This window comes from Pteronotus mesoamericanus, unplaced genomic scaffold, assembly GCF_021234165.1.
Source record: "Pteronotus mesoamericanus isolate MK-2021 breed Mesoamerican mustached bat unplaced genomic scaffold, CSHL_Meso_final contig_33, whole genome shotgun sequence".
NCBI lineage: Eukaryota > Metazoa > Chordata > Mammalia > Chiroptera > Mormoopidae > Pteronotus > Pteronotus mesoamericanus.
In genome coordinates, this window is record NW_026555135.1 from 6,130,274 (window position 1) to 6,152,483 (window position 22,210).

Sequence of the window (22,210 nt, forward strand, 5' to 3'; positions counted from 1 at the left end):
TCTGCATCTCTTATTCTGTCTCCAAGGCTACAGCCACTTCTTGCCTCTATGAACCTCAAGACAATGTTCTCTCTTCACCCTGGACGCTCCTTGTCAAGGAGCAGAGGAAGCCCTTTGCCACCCGGCCCCTGCCCACCTCTTCTGGATCCTCCCCTATACTCTCTACACAGTCCCTTAACTTTAACTCTACAGAACCACAAGGCAGTTTCCAAAATGCAATATGGCTTATTTCAAATGAGGGTCCCACCTGCTGAATCCTCAGCAATCTCGCCTGCGTGGTTTCCCTTACTTTCATCCTTCGCTCAGACATCTTGGTGTCTATGAAACTTCTTGGAGGCTGCCCCTGGCTCCCTGCCCCCATGGTTGGGTTAGATGCCCCTCCTGGGCAGCCTGGGCTATTACATCCTAAACTGTCCTTGTCTTCCTGTGGGGTGGGCATGTGTCCTGGGTGAAGAGGCCCCATGTATTTTTGTGCTACAGGCTATAGTCAAGAGAGAGGGAAGCCACTGATGTTATGTAACCCACCCACTTAAGATAGTTCCAGGCCCTGTGAGAGGTTCACACTGAGCCTTTTCGCACCCACACAACAGGCCCCTCCACTGTGAAGCTCTGCCTGACAGGGATAGGGCTGCAGCCTGCTCTTCTTTGGCCCCTGACTCCTGCAGGAGACTCACATTTTTGTAACAAAATAAAAGCACAAAACCAGCATGGAAGCCTGCCTTGTTGGATTTTATTCTCCCAGTGCATGTTCTTCACAATTTTCTAACTTCTATAACCACAAAAAAGCTTTGGCATGACAGTCATTTTGCACAGATGAGCACACAATTGGGCGCGATGGTCTTCCGGAGCTCTGAGGGAAGCAGGTCAGGCAGAAGAGGCCGGAAGGAGGGGGGACGGGGCTGAGAGCTGGAGCCGGGCTCCTGCAGAGGTGTCTGGGTCTCTGACTGAACCCGGCTGTGGATGGAAAAACAATCGCTCCCCTTGGACGAGAAGCACAGGGCTGCCTCACAGAGATGAAGGTGCCAGACAGAGCCCCACTCAACAGAATACACCATTCCACCCATCAGTGGTGGCCACGGGAGACACATGATCAGCAGAAGGAGACCCAGAGTCTTCTTCCGGGCTCTGCTCTGCTCCTAGCTCTGCTCTTAACTCCCCCTTTCTTTGGGTCTCAGGTTCCACATCTTCAAATGAGAGAGGGTTAGATTAAATCAGTGGCTCTCAATTTTTTGGACTCTGACTCATGTATAACACACACGTAACTCAAGTCTCACTTCACAATGCTCCCTTGGTACCAGCTGTATTTTCTATTCATTTTATAAACTTTCATTGAAGCACAACATTAGGACAGTAGAGTGCACATGTCATAAATGAAGAGATTGATACGTTCTGACAACTGAAAACCAGTCCTTAGAGCAAAAGACAGAGCCGTACGTTGAAACCCCCCTCCCATTCACTCCCCTGTACCAACTCGTCCCCAAGGACAATCGCTATCCTGCCTTGATGACAGCAGAGATTAGTTTTGTCTGTTTTTGTATCTTACATAAATAGAGTCATAAAGTTTCTTCGTGCCTGGCTTTTGCTTTCAGCAATAGGTTTGTGAGGGTCGCTGAAGCTGCAGTGTGCAATATTTCAGCAGGGCTAGAGGGTACACTCACCCATGAGGGCTGTCCATCAACCGAGGTGCCTGGGCCCTCAGGGGAATGGTCCTGTGGTGTCCAAGATACCTCAGGAGGTTCCTTTTACCTAATAGGTCAAGATGACTTTCCCTAAGCTCTGACAGACTCCATTTATCATGGAAGAAGGGCACCCATGCCTCCTTGGCGCTTTCTTAGTGTGAAGATACATCCTACACAGTACCTTCCAAACTCCTCAGAGTAGCTCTGTTTGCAGACTTTAAATTCCATGATGAAAGGGGCTGTGGAACAGGTCAAAAATGTGGCCAAGTCCAGTTACAGAGTAAGGATGACTGACCCCATGGGCTGTGTTTTCACTTTCATGTTATACTTTTTTCAGTAACCAGTCACTGTGTAAATAGTGGTGACCATATTCAAAGGGCCCAAAGGTTCTGTCTCTTATTCTCTCTCTCTCTCTCATACATGCATACACACACACGCACACAGAAACCCCTCCACACAGGCAGACACATACAGGCACAAGGGCGCATATGCACGGAAATGCAGAAATGTAATGCATGCACACATACATGTTGTTTTACTCAGAAGTGGGCTGAACTCTGCTGGTTCATTACACACTGAGCTCATCTGAGTTTTATCATCTCTCCTAATTTCCAAAGTATAGAAACAGCCCATAATACATGAATACTACAAACATGTATATGTACAGAGCACATTACAGTTTATAAATCCTTTTTACACTCAGTCTCTCATCTGACCTTCACAATCAGTCTTCTGAACATATATAAATATTTGATGATTCCCAAGATTCCCCAGTCCAGTGGAGGTCTGTGGACCTTCTGGAGACACCAATCCTATTACCCAAAGCTGAGGCTGTGGCAACAACCAGAGGTTGGCAGAATGTGTGCAGGTCCTCAGACTTACCCTAAAAGTTTTCCTTTTAACTGTATATTGCAACCAGTCCTTCCTTATCTGATTTTGAGTAGAGTTTTAATTCCACGAACTTTCTAGAGGTGGGCTTGTGTTTGCATGAGCATTTATGGGAGATGGATACTTGCCCCTATCCCTAATAAACATGCCTACATCTTCTCTCTTCTCCTCTTATTAGAGTCTTCACCACCTCTTGCCTTCTCCTCCAGCTAAAGGTAAGGCACTCCATCACTCCCAGGGACTAGCATTTATCCAAAACTTCCAACACGCCTGGGATCAGGTGCTTCGTGTGCATTATCACAGCACATCTCACACAAATCCTTTGCCACATGTCTTCATAACCTTATTTCACAAATGAGGACAGACACACTCAGAGAGGGGCAGTCCTGTGGCCACACAGTCAGGCAACAATAGGACAGGGATTGGACTCTGGTCCCACTGATCCCCAGGTGCTGGCCGCTCCAGGGCCTGGGACAGTGAGAAGCAATAACTTCTTTACTCTGAGTCAGAAAACTGCCTATATGGATGCGGGTGGCACATTAGGGACCCTCTTGTCCTACCTGCCTTGTTTTCTGAACTCAGAGGGATGAAGGGCCTTTCCTGAGAGCACAGCAAGAACAGAGCTGGGACTGGAACCCAAGTCTGGTCCTCAGGTTGCTCTTCCTCAGATTCTCATGAACCCCTGGGACAAAGGACACTGTCAGACCTTCGTCTGCACTCCAGGCTGATGCCTCTTTTTAAGGAGACATTTACAAGATTTGAAAGAGTGTGAATAAAGCAGTAACTGCTCTTGAAACCAAATTATGAAAAGTAATTGAAGGAACAAAGAAAAAGAAAAGATCTCAAAAGAAGACATGGTCTTTGTCATCAACCTTTTTTAGGGTTGTCTAGTAAATAAGAAAGAGACTTGGCAAGATGTGAGGAGGAGTGGATTTCAAATCCAGAATATGGAAGAACTCTCCAAAAATCCTAAATGTGGTGAGAACCAAGTTTCTCATCAGTCCCTGCATATTTCCAAGCATAGGCTAAATATCTATAATCTACACTTATCCATCTATCCATCCATCTATCCATCCATCTGTTCATTTTTTGTCCATCCAGCCATTGAACAGTCCAAGCCTCTAAGACCCTGAAAGTCCCTGAAAGATTTAAAATTCCACGAGCTTTAAAACGTACTAAAATCTTACAGGGAAGACAAGCAGCAATCTTGTACTCGCTGCTCATTGTTCTTTGGGGAAAAAAAAGTATTACAAAATAAGTGGAGATAAAGTCTAACTATTAATGCATATTTAAGAAAGAGGCAGAGAAAAAAAAAAGCACCCATAACATTAACTTAAATCATGAATACTTTCCGAAGGGTAAAAAAAAAAAAAAATCAACTCACTTTTCTTTAAATCTTCTTAAAAGGGTCTAAGAATAGTCCTTCAAATAATCTTTGAAGTATGCAATTTTAATTTGGACACATGGTAATTTCAGTCTACCTGTTGAAAGAGACAAGAGAGAAATCAGTCATTTCTGATGAGATGCTGTTCTGACAAGCAGCAGAGAAGATTCAGGCAGCTGGGGGAGGGGGCGGGGGGCAGAAACTGGCAGTAGCAGCAGGAGCAGCAGCTTTGGCCCCAGGCCAAAGACTGGACTTGGAACCCTCAGAGAAAAGGCAACTAAGGTAGAGACAACAGGACCTGACACAGAGCAAATACTGAATAAATATTAAATGAATGAATGAGTAAAAAAGGATGGATGAATAAATGCGTCAGATTTCTCACCAACATTTCATACAGGGAGTTATCCTATAGGCTTATCTCTTTGGCTCTTACAGAGAAATAGAATTTCTGGGCACTGAGCATATTTTGGAAAACGGCACAGAGAAATGTTCATGATGTAGTGCAAAGAGCGAGGGCTTTGGAGCCAGCCATATCTACCGCTCATAACAACACAACCCTGGGCCAGATTATTTATTTATGTTTACTGCTGATTTTCAATTGGATCCTCAGCCCATTCATTAATTTTCAGCCCTTTTTCTTTTTGAATACAAGCATTTAAGGCCATAAATTTCCCTTAAGTGCTTTCTTGGCTATATTCCACAACTTTAATATTTACTATTTTTGCAATTAAGTTTTAAGTGTTTTATAATTTCTATTATCATTTTTTTGACCCATGAGTTAGTTAGAAGTGTTTTTGTAAATCTCTCTCTCTCTCCACACACACACACACACACACACACACACACACACACACACACACATTTAAAACATTGCCTCTCTCTTACTGAGTTCTACCTTTACTGTACTGTGCTTGAGAATGCGGTTTGTTGAATTCTGGCTGACCCCTTGAAATTTATTGAGACATATTTTATAGTCTAGAATGCAGCAGTTGTTGTGCATATATTCTCCAGTTGTTGAGTGTAATCTTGGACTACCGTATTTTGCCGTGTCTAATGTGCATTCTTTTTGCCCAAATTTTTGAGGGAAAAACAAGGATGCACATTATACATGAGTATAATGATTACATGCCATGGGTATAATAATCCCATGTGTAATGTGTACAAAATGTGGGTGTGCATTATACATGGCAAAATACGATAGTTTTTTTGTAATGCTCTCCCCTTACCCCTGCACTTCCATTTCCTTCTCTGTAAAAGGGTATGTGAGCAATACATGCTATTTCTCTCCTGCCATTTAGAAGGACACTTACTGACGTAGGGGCTGTTCAGGCAAAAATAGAGAGAAGTGCACGAGAAAGAGAGCCAAGGTGCTATTTCTTGCTTATAACAATATCAATAATAATACCCTAAATTTATAAAGCAATTGAAAGCTTCCACACGATGACCATGTGTGCCGTGTATTTTCTTACTCTACAAACCCGTGAGGTTTTCCCCAGACAGGTGGAGGTGAAGACCTACGTGGAAAAGGGACATAGGTGTGGTTACTCACTCCGTCCATGGAGCCAGACCCCAGGAGCCTCCTTGACTTCTGCCCCTTGTTCCTCACATGCTCAGTTCAGTTTACTCACCGTCTTACAGATCCCGCCCTCATTATCACCCTCGATCACGCTACATCATTTCTTACCTGCTTTATTCCAACAAATTATTAAATTTCTACTCTTTTAGAAATACAGCTTGAAGGAGTAAATCCAGACAAGATTTTCTTGGTAGGCATGATTCCCAGAATTGAGCTGAGGATAAGTGTTTGGTCGTGGGTGCCAAACCATCAGAATCTTGAAGGAGGAGTGATGTCTATGTCTATCAAATGGAGGCACAGGCTTAGAAGGGTAGAGAAATACTGTGCTAACTGAGTTTAAATAGCCTTCATTTAGCAACGCTCGTCCCATGACCTTGTCCTCATGGCACCCTAATTCCTTTTTCTCTTTCTCAGAAAGAACTCCCAGGTCATCTAAACCACCACTTCCTCCAGCCCCAAGCCCCCAACCGCAGATCATTGCAGTGTGGCTCCCCAACGCTCTTTTTAAGGTCACAGTGATGTTGTCACTGCAAATTCCAGAGACTTCTCAATCTGCTGTCGCCTCTCTGGGCCACCTGCCAATGGGATCCCCGCCTCCTCTGGAAATTCTCCTGCCTCAGCTTCTAGAACACCGACTTCTCCTGATTTGCCTTTTTTCCTCCAAGGACCTTCTCTGTCTCTTCTGCTGGTCCCTTTTCTCTACCTCATCCATAAATGTGGAAGAGGAAAGAGCCCCCTCATCTCTCCCTCCTTAAATTCTGTAATTTAAATTGGCATTTTCATAGGTTCATTAGAATTGTTTCAATAAAATAGGAATCATAAACTACCATTTATTAAGTGTATGTTAATCACTGTGCTAAACATTATTTCACCAAATCTTCACTAAAACCACTTGAGGTAGGTATTATTAATATTTCTATTTTGCAGATGAGAAAGGAGAAGTTAAAAAATGAAATGTAATTTGCCTAAGATCACTTAATTACTGTATGGCAGAGCTGGGACTCAGACCACAATCTGTCTAATTCAAAACCTGTGCTTGCAGCCACTTCATTTACTTATCTTACCCTTCTAAACCCTGACCTCTGCGACTCACCATTGTCCCTCAGTGTCATGGATTTCATGTTTTCATTTTCCTTCCCTCTGAATGGAAGGTCTGTATCAGTGCTGTGTGCTAAGAAAATTCTACTCATTGTTCAAGGCCCAGATCCAGTGGCCTTCCTCCCATGAAGCGATCCTCCAGCCTCGCCAGTTGAATTGTTCCCGTCTCCCCACAGCTCTACAAGGTTCCCAAACTATCCATTCATCCCTCTGACCATATGCCCATCTTTTCACCCAAGAAGTACACAGTAGAAGACTGTTTATCCAGAAGTCTACATACCAGAAGCGTCCAAAAAAGGCATTGTTTTAAAGATGTTTTTTATGCTCTCCCTTTGAAAAAATTCATAATATTTTTGTCGGTATTGAAGAAAATTTGTTAGAGGTCATGATATGTGGGGGAGGAATGTGCTCCGCTAGGCACCTGTGAATGCTGGCTGGTCAGGGACAGAGATCTCTGTGATCTGCCCAGGGAGGTTTCCAAGGTGACCAAACAGGTCTGTTCAAATTTCCTTCACATTCTAAATCCTATTTATACATCTAGTTGGCTCAAGTACCTCTTTATCCTCAAAGCTTTCCCCGATTTTCCTCTTCCTGTTGGGGGGACCCCCACCATAAGGTATCTATGATACATCTCTGATGGCACGCAATATTTTTATCAGATAATACTACATTCAAAAAGCACTTCATCATATCCATTTCATGCTCTACCTCCTCCTGGCCCCTTTGGGGCTGGGAGTTGCAGCCACTTCACCCTTATGGTGTTTCTAGAACCAAGCCTAGTATATGGCACACAGATGTCTGAGACTGACTGACCTACTGAAATTGGATGACACTGGTCTTCAGTGGGGGGGGCTGCCCAAACATCACTCAAATGCAAACACGTAGCAGAGTGTGATGCACATAGGAGGTGTTAAACAAATACAAAATCCTTATACCTCTCTCCACTTGCCAAAAATAAGAATCAGAAAAGGGGAACCATGAATCCACTGAGGCAGAGGTTGCTGAAGGCCTGTGCTCCATGGTTCACAAACACATTGGGGTGGTAGCTTTGGACGTTTGGCAGGATGAACTAGGCAGCAGGGAAAGACCACGTTTGGAAACATTCTGGTTTCCATAGTCAGGAAATGAAAGTTAGAACTTCGAAGACGGCCAGGGCTCCCAATCGGCCACTACAGTCACCTGCTTCAGATGACTCCATCCTGGTCACAGGGCAAGGACTGTGCTGATGCCTTTTTCTTGTCCCTTCTTAGACTTGCAAATGAAGCCTCTAGGAAACAGAGTGCTCTCTGAATGGCTAAAAATAAACTCCCAGAAACTTCATGTAGATCTATCACGGCTGCAATTTACAGCGCCTAGAACTTCAGCATGGTATAATTAGCAAATGGATTACAATAATTTATTTTTGGTTTAAATGCTCAAGTGAACACGACCTTCCAGTGGAATAAGAAAATAAGAGGCTGGGAGCCAGCCACATTCCTCTGGCCCCTTCAAATGCCACAATTTTAGTGTTGGCTGGCATCCATCTGCTGATGTCTGGTGGATGTGCCACAGAGAAGGGACTGTGACTGGGAGCTCTGGTCTTCTGGTAGTCATGACTCTGAAAGGGTCCATGCTCACCCTTCCAGTGGCCAGACACACATCTGAAATCCCCCTTCCAATGAGCAGGAAATCCCAAAGGCAGGGAAAAGTCTATTGTGGTGTCTCTGAGCAGCCAGTATCAAAGGACAGAACTAAGAGAGAGAGAGTCACGCAGCTGAAAGAAAACTGGACTGGGGTCAGAGAAAATTTTTTGGGGTTTCATTTTATGTGTGCCACACATAACAACCACTTCAATTCCCCTTTATAAAGTGTTGATAAATAAATAACTATCTCATAAAACTAAATGAGTGGTTAAATGATGAAAGCGTTTTGCTAGTGAAGGCTAGTGATTCTGAGTAAGTAAATTTCCGAAGTAGCTCTTTCTGATGAAGAATATTTCTGACCACAGAAGGCACTATAGAATATTGCAGCAGAGAGCCAGGAGTGGAGCAGGGGAAACCTGGGAAGTCGTCTCCCAGAGCTGCTGTCTACAGAGTCTGGGCAGAGGCAAGTCCATTCACTTTTTGCAACATCTCTGGACGGAGCATCCTGGGGCTAAGGAGCAGGGACCCTGACCTGGGCAAGGAACATGGACAACTTGCCTCCTCTCTAATGCACAGCACCAAAACCAGCCAACTGTCCTCCAGAGCACCCACTGATGTGGAAGGTAGAGATGGTGGCCAGGCAGGGTGAAAAACCAAAGCAAAGCTTCCTCTCATTGAAGGAAAAAGGCTGGGCATTTACAGAGCAGTACCATGAGTCTGCACCCTTTCTCGCCGCAGTTCCTCTCCAAACCCTGTTGTACTGTCACACTGCGCCATTTCTCAGAGCCTGTGTGGGCCTGTGAAGGCTCCTCACTCCTCTCTGCCTCTCCAGCCAGCCCCTGAGCAGGAAGAGCTGGACCTTTGTCCTCACTCTTTCAACTCTCAGTGATGATTCTGGAGGGACTTCACTGTTCTGATCTGTTAGATTGAGAGCAGACTGCTTTCAGACAAAAAAGGGTGGATGTGAAAAACTCTGGGAATTGAGCCAAACGTTAAAGAATATGTTGCTGTTGTTCAAGCCCTTCATGAGCTTCCTATTGCCCTTCACCAAACATTACATTTCTACTTTTGCTCCCAGCCCACCTCACACACACAGTCTTCCTGTCTGCCCCCCTTGTTCCTGAGCTCCTGGCAAACCAGTTGCCTTTCGGGCCCTTATACTTGGGAGCAATTGCTGTCTGCCCTTGCAGGAGTCCACCCCTCCTGGTTTAGGTCTCAGCATAGACACAGAAGCACTTCCTGGGAAGTGCTTCCTCAGCCTCTCAGTCCAGGGGAGCTTCCTCCATTATGCATTGTCCAGGGCACTGGTAATTACACACTTATTTGCAGAACTATTTTCTTATTTTCTATCTTCCCAACTAGAAAGGGGCAGGTCCCCTTTTGTCCTGTTCACCAGGACGTCCTCAGGTGATGACTTCAGGGCGCTTGGCATGCAATGGTCACCCAATTAATCTGTGTCTGCTTTGTGCACTGATGTATCCTGGCACAGAGTAAGTGCTCAATAAATACTTGAGGGATGAAATCATGTGTAAGAAATCACATGGAGGGGATGTGCAGCAGAGGGTCACAGACATGGGCGCTGATGCCAGAATACCCTGCCTGAGCCTGGCCGCCCTGCTCGGAGCTGTGGTGCTCTGGGCAAGCGACTTCACTTCTCTGTGCCTCAGCTTCCTCACTGATTCAAAAAGGGATAATAACTGTGCCTACCTCCTAGAGTTGCTGTGAGGATCAAATAATACAGTTCTTAGAACAAGGTCAGGCAGGTGGTTGGTAGTATGTAAATGTAGCTATTCTTACTAGGATCTCTGCCTTATCCTCTTCCCCAGCCCAGTTCACGGCCCTCTTCTTCCCTGAAGCTGGTCTGGCTCGTTCCTCCTCCTCTGCTCTCCTGGCTCTCGCTGGCTCTCCCCTGAACTTAAGCCCTTCCATGCATCACTTGCCACTGTGGCCAAACTGTAATGCAAGGGAGCAAAGTGTCTCTCTTGAGAGACCACACAGCCTGGAGGAAGGCCTGGAGAGGCAAACCAGACGGGGATTTGGAAACGGGACAGACTGGGTGATCAGGTAAATGGAGGGGGCATGCAGGGGGTGCTCCTCAGGGAGCGTCTGCCCGCTTCCAACCCATTTCTGGGGGCAAAGCTTCCAACCTTGAATACTTGGTTTTGTGGGCTACAAATACCTTCTGAGGCTGTGTGTGAAATAAACAGCCATTAAGGTGTAAAATGCAGCTGTCACAGTCCATAGAACAACAGACAAGTTAATATAGGTACTTAAGAATGCTATTTTCTCCTATCAACTCCAGAGTAAAGGCAGCGTATCCAGATAGACTCCAGAATGCTCTGAAACCTGCTGGGTTTTTTTTCCCCCTTTGGTAGTATTTGATGCTTAAATAATGGTTGATATTTGTTTGCAAGCAGAGTTCACTAACTTGCCTCCTTCCCTAACTCCCCTCCTCCTTCCTACTCTAAGAATATCTTGGCCTTAATTTTCTCCTTGAAATCTGGGATCTAGGCATGCAGGTGTGTATCTGGGAGGCACATCTGAGCTTCTGAACTTGCCTTCTCACTCAGTTCTCTGATTCCCATTACTCCTTTCCATCTGCCACTTCCCCACATCTCTCAGCCAAGCCATCCTACCTACATGTTGCCTGCCAGAGGACTAATTTAACTACAAAAGTGTTTAAATTTTTAGAATGGTTTCAAGTTCTTCCCTGCAAGAGGAGAGCTTCAGTTATGTGAAAAGTGTAGGCAACTGTGACAATAGGAACAAAGGCTGCCTCAAGGCACCCACCTGCCCAGGAAAAAGGCCAGGTGGTAGTCAAGGCACAGGCTGCAGAGGGATGGGGCATGGGCTTGAGCTTCTGGCTCCACTCCACTGGCTGCGTGGGAAGTGACTTTAGAGTCTGCCCGCAGGCCCAGAATATCGGGGCTGTGAGCTAGCCCGGCTGACTCTGATCTTGAGCCTTCAGTCCAATCCAGCCCTACAATTCCAGCTTTGCTGCCAGTCCTCTCTGCCTAGAAGAGGAAGTCAGCCGCTGGCTCGCTCACTCATTGACTCAATCACTTATTCCATTATTTATTCATCTCTTTACTCATTTATCATTATTTACTCAGTCATTCACATTCATTTCTCCAAAATCACACTTTCATTCATTCATTCATTGATTAACTTCTTCATTTATTTACTCGCTTATTCACTTATTTATTGCTTATTTATTTCATTTACTCATTATCAACTTACTTCTTCATTTATCCCTTCACTCACCCTTTCCTTTATTCACTCACTTAGCCATTCACGCCCTCCCTTCGTGCATTGGCTCACTCAGTCCCTCACTCTCCACCTACACATGCTCCTCCCTATTCCCCAGCACAGCATCCTACCAGGAAGAAGAGCCTGCATCAGGGCTGGGTCCATTAGTCCTCATTCCCAGAACCTTCTCTTCCACTTTAACTTCCAGCTTGCTGAACGGTGCATGCATGCGTCCTGGTGTGCGGAGGATACGCTTTCCACTCAGGAACAGATGTTCTTGTAATTACTGTTTTGACTTTCACCCTCGAATGCCAGAAAATTCTTTCCACAGACTCCTCCAGCATGCAGTGAGGCAACCCCTCAGCCTGAGCGGGGCGCGCAGTGCCTGGGGGTTCGGATTCCAGGCCCCTGGCAGATTCCTGGCAGGCAGAGCTATAGGGGACTTGGACAGCCTCTCTCCTGCAGGGCTTGCAACCAGGGTTCCAGGGATGAGCTGGAGAGGAAGGCAGGCCCACAGAGCAGTCGACTTTGTGAACCAGGTTAAGGGGTGGGAAAAGGAGCCGCCCATCTCAGGATTGCGGAGTCATGATCTATCTGGGCTGAGGTTATTACGATGACAGGTGACAGGGTCAATGGAAAATGTGGAGATTCACTGGATGTTGTTAGCAACATCACAGAAGATCAAGATCATAATTTACTGACCACCTACCACATGCCATGTACTTCCCATGTTTTATGGTTGTTGTCCCTTACTGATCAATCTCTGGTCTTTCTTTCAGAAATAAGAGTTTTAGCTGGTCACATGACCTCTCAGCCAAAGACTAGCTTTCCCAGAACCCCTTGCAGCAAGGTGTGACCGGGACATTCTAGCCAATGGGTGTGAGCAGAGTTGTTATATGCAACTTCTTGATTGTGCCCTTAGAAGGAAGCTGGATCAATGTTAGAGCTATGAGCTATCACGGTGGACTCTGATCTTGGGCCTCCCGCTGGTTTGGGCTCCAGTCTGGCCATACAATTCCAGTCTTGCTGCCAATCCTACCTGCCCAGAAGAGTAATATCAGCTGCTGGCTTGCTCATCCATTGATTCAATCATTTATCCCATTACTTATTCATCTCTTTACTCATTTACAATTATTTACTCATTCACATTGCGTTCCTCAAATTTCCACTTATTCATGTACTCAAAAATCACACTCATTCATTCATTCATTCACTCACTGACTGATTAACTTCTTCATTTATTTACTCACTGATTCACCACGTCCTTTTTCACTACCTGCAGGCTAAAGCAGTACCTTCTCTAGTGTGTCATCTCATCCTTAATGGCTGAAGGTACAGCAGCAGACAGTACAGAAGAAGCCTCCATACCTGCAGAACCTCATGAAGCAAAGCTTCTCTATCACCCAAGCTGAGATTCCATGTGCAAGAGAAATGAGCATCTGCTATGCTTTGGTCACCATTGTTTTGATCTCTGGTAAGTCAGCCAAGCCCATATCTATGAATACCAGAGCAATCTTTGGCATCATGTCTCTCTACGGAGAGACTTCCTTTGGAGGAACACTCTTGGCTTCTCTTGTTCCCTCACTTAATCTTCTCTGTCATGGTTGAATAGTGTCCCCTCAAAATTTCTGTCTGCTGGGACCTGCAGAATGTAGTCTTTTTTTGGAATTGGAGTCTTTGCAGATGTAATTAAGATAACAGTGTAGATGAGATCATAAGGGTATACCCTAAGTCCAATGAGAATATCCTTATAAAAGACAGAAAATAACAAACTTAGATGCAAAGGAGAAGAACAGCATGTGAAGTGGGAGGCAGAGATTGGAGTGAAGTCTGTATAAGCCAAGGAATGGCAAGGAAGCCAGGGAGGGGGGCAGGCATGGCCTGGATTCTCCCTCAGAGCCTCCAGAAGGAACCAACTCTCTGACCGTTAGATTTTGTACTTTTAACCTCTAGAGCTGTGGAAGAAGTTTCTGTTGTTCCAAGGCACCAACTTCATTGCAATTTGTTGCACTAGACCTAGGAAACTAAGCCATGCTCTGAAAGGAGTGGCAGCTAATGGACTGGTAGGTTTGGAAGATGGAACTGGACCTGCTGCTCCCTGAATCATTCCCCACTAGCCCCGTACCTCCCAGATGGCCTACAAAAAGCAAACCTCTCTTCTCCTTCAGGGGGCGGATGAGGCTAAATCTCAGGCAAAATGTTAGCAAGTCCCTTTGGCTACAGATCTAAAACCACACTGTGTGCTTGCCATTGTAATTGGTACAGCGTAGTGGTCAAGATCACAGCTTCAGAAGCCAGACCACCTGGTATTGAGTCCTGGTCTGCCATGTACTAGTTGTTGGATCTGTGGCAAATTAAACTTTTGATGACTTGGTGTTTTACTCTGTAAAATGAGGATAAGAAGAGCGCCTGCCTTATAAAATTGTATGAGTTTAAAATTAATTATATTGTGAAGTGCTCTGAACAGAGGTTAACAAATAAGTGTTAGGTCCTCAAACGACATTGTTTCTTTCAACTTCATTTTGTTCTAACAATGATGAGATGCTGTAAGAGCGTAACGCTTGTTTATATTAACTAGTGTTTGGTAAAACTGGTTTTATTATATATCATTTCACTTAAAGTTGCAGAACCTATCCATGACATTAGGTGAGAACTTAACTCTGTAAGTATTTGCAATTATTGTCTGTCCGACTCCCATATGTCTCAGTTAATTTTGAATTTGGGCCAGGAATGTGGGCACTGTGCTGGCTTCCTTGCAACTCCAGCTCTTCCGTCACTGAATCTATTCGTCAGCTGTGCTTTGCAGTGGAGGAAAAGAAGTCTCAAAGAGGTGGAATGGAAACCGTGGTCACCCCTTGCATCTTCTGCCTCCCTCCACTTGCACTGGCTGCTCAGTCACCCAGCTGGTCTGGTTGTGGGGCTTCTAGGCTCCAGCTAGAGGCTCTGGCAAGTCTCCTTCCTGGCTTCAAGGCAGTGGGCCAGGACTGGTAGAAACTGGATGATCTGGCTCCTGAGGCTTGCTCTTAGCCTCCTGAATTTTAGAAAGGGCACTCTGACTGCAAGGCAGATGTGTGAGTATGGAGAAAGGGAGTCCAGTTCAGAGAACGCTTGAACACTCCAGGTGAAGGGGACAAGGCCCATGTGAGGCTGGTGGCCACAGGTGCAAGAAGAATTTGTCAGAACCTTGCTGGGGTCCCAGGTGAGGGGTGAGTGGAGGAGAACCCAGAGCTTCCCCCCAGCCAAATCAAGCTCCTGAGTCCACAAGGCCTGCAGGACTGAGGCTGGGGCACCTGAAGGGATTCTGATAAAAGAGTCACACCACTGCGTAGCTAGAGCCTGACACAGGTCTGACTTCCACACTGACACATCATTGTTGCACCGATTGCAGACTCTCACCCTATGCAACACCAAGGCCCAAAAAAGCATGAACTAGTTTGCAGCGCTGGGGCCATGGTTAGATCACTGTCGTTTGCCTGGCAGACGGGATCGGGTGATGCTTCCGTTTGCTGCTGACAGGGGCTGAGTGGAGAGGGCAGAGCAATGACTTTGGGGCTTAGAAAGATGCAGGCTTTCATTCCAGCTGGACCTTTAATAAGCAGTGACCTTAAGCCACCTCTTCAGGAAACATTTCCTGGGCAACTACTACGTGCAATGCCCCCAGTAGGGTGCTGGGCTGCAGAAGCAAATCCTACCACCCCTTCAGTCAAGGAGCTCCCAACCAAACTGCTGGTGCCATTGAGCAACACTGTGCTATAGGTAATCACAGAGGGTTGTAGGAACATGAGGTGGTGGTCTTAGGGAGGGGGAGGCAATGTTAAACCAGCCTGGCAGGTCAGGGCAGGCTTCCTGGAAGAAGTGACTACCGACCTGCATTCCAAAAGAGAAGAATTGGCCAGGCAGAGGAAGACAGGGTACTCCACATGGGTGGGGGAAAGTGGGGAGACAGAGGGCAGTCTTTGGGAGGACCCCAGCCCACTCTGTTTCACTATCTCACTCGCAGCACCTGCATCCCAGGGGCTGGCACACATGGTATTGGACTGCTGCCAAAAGCAGGGCTCTTAGTGCTTGCAGTAGATTGATTAGAACATGGACATAATTCTTTCCTTCCTGATATCTACAGTTTTTTGCAAAGTGACCAGAGGTGACAACCAGTTCCCCATCTGGTAAATCTGGGCTGACGTGGTGACTGACTTTAACCAGCAGAATGAGGTGAAATGACAATGTGCAAGTTCTGAGTTTAGGACTCAAGAGGCTTTGCTCATGTCTCCCTGCTCTCTTGGAGTTTTGCTCAGCACCTGGGTGACCAAGCCCAGGCTAGTCTACTGGATGACAAAAGGCATGTCATGCACCCCACCCCTACACCTCCATTGCCCAGCATGGCAAGACAATCAGCCCTCAGCCCATCCACCAGCTGACCTAGAGTGCCCAACTCATCCTCTTTAGTGTGGGACCCCAGGTATCCTCTCAGTCCCAGGCAAATGGGGACAGCTGGTCACCCTAAGCGGACATCAGGTGCATGAATGAGCTCAGCCAAGCTTCATGCAGATCAACAGAACTGCCCAGCTGACTCATGGATTAAGGAGCAAGAAAAGATAGACATTTTAAAACACCAAGTTTTGGGCAATTTGTTATACAGCAATAGGTAACAAATACACTGGTACATTTGGGAATGAAGCCTAGTTTCTTGGCCCCAGTGGCAGTTGGGAACCAACTGGATTCCTCCGTTGAGCACGGCATTGAGTGGGTCATGACAGGGAAGGCACTGAAGCTCAGAGAGGTTAAGTAACCTGCTCAGGATCACAGAGCCAGTGTGCGGCGACAGAATGCAGACCCAGGCCTCCCAATCCTTCCCCCTCCACCAAGCTGCTTCTTTAATCAACACATTTGTGTCACCGTAACTGAAGCTCCCTCGGAGACTGTTAATTTAACAAATCTCTAGTCATGCTCTGATTCTCTCTGAGATGGCTTTCTTCACAAGATCCAGTGTCAGACCATGTGACATCCTCCTTCCCACCTGAAGGATGATGAGACCAGCACCTAACCACAAGCCACAGCCAGCCTCACTGTGACCAGAGACCACGGCAACACTTGTCAGGCAGCAAGAGACATGTGTTCAAAACTTCCTGCCACCAAGTTGAAAGCCACACAGACTTTGAACATGAACAAAAAGCTAATAGATCTTCTAATTCTGACATTTACCAGCTGCATAACCTTGGGCAAGTCACTGGCCTTCTCTCTGGCAGATTGGGGGTCAAGTCATTATTTAAAACATAGACCATAAATTGTTGGAGGGCAGAACCATGGGGTATCTAACTATGAATCTAATGAATACAGCCTATTGTAGTTGCTCAATACACATTTACTGATTATATACACTGTAGCAGGATGTCTTATGGGGAACTTAACTTGCATTCCTATCATTCCTATTTGTTGATAGAACAAGAAAGCCATCTTGTTGTAGGGCAGGGGACTCTTACATTGATTTGGAAGAAACGTAACTTTAACCCCCTTTTCCAAAGAAGAATGGAACAGGACTTTGTTTCTGATGTCGGAGTATCCTTGCCCCTAAAGAGAGTTGGCTGGCCTTATTGCATCCTCATGTGCTCTTCCTGGCCAGCTATTCTGAACACCTCTGAGATGATGGGACCTTGGTGGTTCCGGGATGAGAATGGTGCTAAGGAGCCTATTTGGCCTCAGGAGTCTAGTGAGGAGCCTCAGGGGAAATATTTAGCACCAGGAAGATCCCTATCCTTCCAAGGTCAAGAAGGCTTGGGTAGGAAGCTGGGCAAGTAAGGCTTTGCTGCATTGAGAGACCAGCACTGGACAGATGGCCATTGGCCAGTGACTGGTGGTCACTCTAGCAGTAAGTTGAAGAAAACAGTTTCCCATACTTGCGAAGTATTATGGGTTGAATTGTGTACCCCCAAATGTTGAAGGTATAAACCCCTGTACCTCAGATATGACCTTATATGGAAATAGGGTCATTATAAATATAAGTAGTTAAGATGAGGTCCTGCTGGAGCAGGGAGGGGCCCTAATCCAGGAAGACTGGTGTCCTTATAAAAAGGGGAAATTTGGAGACAGATACACCCACAGGAAGGTGGGAAGATGAAGGCAGAGACTAGGGTGATGCTTCAATGCGCCAAGGAATGCCTAAAATTGCCAGCCAACTGTTACCAGAAGCTCAAGAGAGGCACAGAACAGATTCTTCCCCATAGCCCTCAGAAGGAACCAACCTTGCTGACACCTTGATCTTGGACTTTTAGCCTCCAGACAATAACTTTCTGTTATTTAAGCTACCAGTTTGTGGTACTTTGTTATAGCAGCCCTAGGAAACTAATACAGGTTAGGGAGGGGGAGTCTGAGACCTTTTTTTGGTGGCGGGGAGTGGATTGTGCAAATGTCCTTGGTTTTAGCATAACTTGGGGAAGGGGAGCAGGACAGAAAAAGCATAAAAGAACAATCAGAACTTGCATCAATCTGTGAGTGAGGCTCAGGTCAGTTTGAAATTGACTTTAGAAGTAAAGATTATGATATGATTCTCCCTGGCTTCACAAACATCAGGAATCACATTTTTCCCCCTTATTACATAATGAAAAATGATGAGTTAGAAGCAATTACAAAGATCAGAGAGACCCCCTCCCTTATCTTACAGATGAAGAGGGGAAGTATTTTTGTTGGTGTCCCACAAAAGGGTGGAGCAGGACTCAAGCCTGGGCATTGTCTTTCTCCAAGTGTCAACATGACTTACCAGGAAAACACACAGAGCTGTTGCATTTGGGTGAAACATAAAAGACTCTGTGAGTACAACTGCATATTTAGACATTCTTGGGAAGAGAAGGCTTTGGAAAGTGGGTATTTTCATTTTCACAAAGTACTCTGGGTCCAGGGTGCTGGACTGTTGGAGGATTGTTTTTCAAGACCACGTCTTTCTTCAGGCAAACCCAGCCAAGACCAAGCTGGAGGGCAGGGAGCCACTGCTCAGCACCTAACAAAGACTTTGATCTATAAAAACATTAACCATGGATTTCTTTTAAATACAGAGTCCTCGCAGGGCAATAAAGTGTGATGTTTTAGAAATCATTAAGAACTGGGGGAAGGCTGGAGGAGGAGGAGGATGTGGGAACAGAATCCCATTCCAGGTTTGGGAGCCACATGGCATGGAAGGCAAATGTAACCTAAAAAAATGAGCAAAGAAGGTTCAGCTCTTGGACAAATCTTCATTAACATAGTTATTGTTGTTTGATGCTTTACATTTATAGTGTTTTCACATGTCAAAGAACTTTTCCAACTTTTTTCTACTAGCTAAAAGTTCTCTCTGAGCTGGGGTAATGGGGTACTTTATGCATTGAAGCAAGTCACTCTGATGGTCAAAGGAAGCGTTCTTAATAATTATGTTGGGTCAGCAGGTATAAAGCAGCACTGGTCTGGCAAACAGGGATGTGTGATCAGCCTACTTACAAGCCTCCAAAAGAGGCTTCACTCATTCATTTACACAGAACCTGCCCCTCCCTGTCTACTTTCTCTCTCCCCATTCAATTGCTCAGATAGAAACACAGACCACTCTCACTCACAAGACAACATACAGATGATGCATTACAGAAGTGTATACCTGCAATCTATATAATTTTATTAACCAATGTTACACTAATATATTTAATCAAAAAGCATGGATCACTCTCCATTCTTCTCTTTCCTTTACTGAGAGCCCGCCCCCACTCCAATCCTGTCAGCAAACCCTGCCAACTCTACCTGCACGTCACATCCCCACTTGCCCATTAGCTCCTCCTCTGATTCCACCCGAGTCTTAGGCACTTTCACATCTTACCTAGACAGCAGCAAGAGCCTTCTAGACCATCTCTGCCTTTCCACTTCTCCTTATAATTCATTATCCAAAAGGCAACCAGAGTAATTTTTCAAAAATGTAAATGAGATCATGTTTCTCCCTTGCTCAGAATCTTCTAGCAGCTCTATATACTGAAAATTAAAAAAGCTGAACTCCTTACCTTGGCTCTACGTCTTTGTACAATAAATATTAGTTAAAAGAATGAACGTACAAGGTCAGCAAGAATTTGCTGAGTATACTTTATGTACAAGGATGCCGGAAGCCATGTCTTCTAGCTTCTGTGACCCATGTCGCTGTTGGGAGTCCTCCTAATTCCTGATACAGTATTTATTTCCATGTGAAGGGAAGCCCATTAGTGTCCCCTCTGGTCTCTCTCCACCTCTTCACTCACAGGCAGTGAGATGAGCTCCGTGGATGGTGAACTGAGGAGTAAACCAGACATGCCCAGTTGAGCCCCATTCTTCCTCCTCTTGGCAGCTGGCAACACTGTTTGTGACCTCTTCCAAGAGCCAGCTCTTCTGCCCCATCTCGCCCTGCCCATGACCGAATGGGTCAGTTGGCCTAATCCTGGATCCAATTATCAAGTTGATTGGGCTCTCGTGCCAAGCCAAGTTATTCATTATCAGTGATAAACATGATATTTTGGCTTCCATCTGCCACCCTTTATTTCTCAATTTGTTCAGACTCGAGTGGAAATAGAAGTGCTACGTATTGGGTTCCCTCAAAGACCCCAAACATCCCTTGAAAAAATAAGATAAATGGGATGCACAAAGCCTGGTATGGAGCCACTGGCGACCCAAGGGTATAACAATCTGGGACTCGAGAAATGAGAGCTGTCACAGTGCAGTTGCTGGCTGAGCAAGGATCATGTGGGACTCCGTGAAAACTGAAGTACAAATTTAGCATCAGCATTTACCCCGGAAGAATGACTTCAGGAATGAATCACGAAGGGAATATTGTCATTTGTGCAAAGAGACAGAGGGTTATAAGGGAAAAGGTGGCAAGAGATTCTCATTTATGTTTATGAAAACAGATGGCCTTTTTGAAAAACAGAAAACCCAAACAAAAACATCATTTATTCCAGGAGTAGGGATTGACATCCAATGAAAACAAACAAACAAACAAACAAAAAAATCTCTTATGCTTTTTAATCCCCTGAAGAACTCATAAACAGCACTTCTTAAAAGCAAAGCGAGTTTTTCTAAGAATGTAAGTTATGTAAGATTATTCTGGTTCCTCCCCCCTTCCCACCTCATCCTCCCTTTGTCTGTTCTTTGCCTAGGTGCTACTGAAAACCTTCAAAACTCTGCTGGGAGTGGCTTACAAGAGGTGGCAAGGTGAAACGGAGTTCATCATGCTCCCAGGAGAGGTTTACTACTCATACCTCCTCTGTCCTGGATATTCCAATTACAGGCAAAAGATAGGGTTGGAATTTCAAGGTTGTTTCCTCACAAATCTCTCTCTCTCTGTCTCTTTTTAAAGACTTATTTATTTATTTATTTATTTATTTATTTATTTATTTTCTTAAGAGAGAGGGGAAGGGTGGGAGAAAGAAAGGGAGAGAAACATCAATGAGAAGTTGCCTCTCGCATGCCTCCTGCTGGGGACCTGGCCTGCCATCCAGGCCTGTGCCCTCACTGGGAATGGAACCTGCAACCCTTTGGTTCTCAGACCAGTGCTTAATCCACTGAGCCATACCAGCCAGGGGTCACCATCTTTAAATTCCTTTACTTCAAGACTCCCTTCCTTCCATCTTCAAACACTGATTTGAAAAGAAAAGATCGACGCCCATGCTCAGGCCCAGGGCTGGGCAAGCTGAATGTTTCAGTGTGCCTGTCCAGAGCCTTCTGCCATTCTCCACCCTGCTCAGTTCCTTGGGAGGCCACTCTGTAACCTGGATCAATGGGCTTCCTCTGTTTGTGTGTGGGGTCCAGCCAATGGGAGCCCTGGCAGGAGGTCAAGGTTGGGAGGAGAATGAGGCTGGGGTGTTTATTCTCCTGGCACTCTCCCTGCTTGGTTGTGGGTTGGTGGTGGCTGTATTCCTGTGTAGGAGGGCTCAACTCTTTTGGGGCATCCTTTCGCTAGAGCTACAATATAGCTAACGGTCTCTCCAGGTGCCTGTCCCTGCTCCCTGCTTCTGCCCCATTGGGCTCTCAGCTGCTGCTCACCTTCGGGTGCTTCATCAACTTTTGTCCTTGCCCCTAATCCTGCCACACTTGAAGAATAGTGTCTTGACTACCCTCCTTAATTTCCCCATCTGAAATGCAATGGTTTCTTGTCAGGAACCAATTAATACACTGTAGCTCTATGTCAATATCTATGTCTATCTTTATTTGACTCCAAATTGAACTCTCTTTTCTTGCCTATTGAAACTTTTTGAACAAATGCCCCAGAAGGTTTGAGCTCAAAAGGGCTTCCCAGACTGTCCACCCTGGTATTGCCTAGTATTTACTTTCTGGAGGTGTTTGTGAAAATATAGCAAAAATCCATACCAATGTTGAAATCTAATAAGCCAGAACTTCTGATAGTTCTGATAAGCCAAGGAGTCCATGGATTTATATAAATCTGTTTCCTAGGGCAATATTTAAAATATGTAATGACTGTCACAGGTGTTTTCTAGCTGCAAAGGGGCCGCTGCGTCAGCGCCAGCTGGCTGGATGTCAGTGCTGTGTAGTTGCTGCAATACTAAACAGAGGAGCGAGGAAAAAGTAGGAAACAACCTAAATATCTAGTGGCAGGAGAAATGTAAACCAACTCTGGCATTTCGTGTGGCGAAATACTACACAGCCTTACAAAATGGTTCTTTCTGCAGAAGAATATTTAATGGCATAGAAAGTTCCATATTATTGTTGTTAAATGAAAAATAGC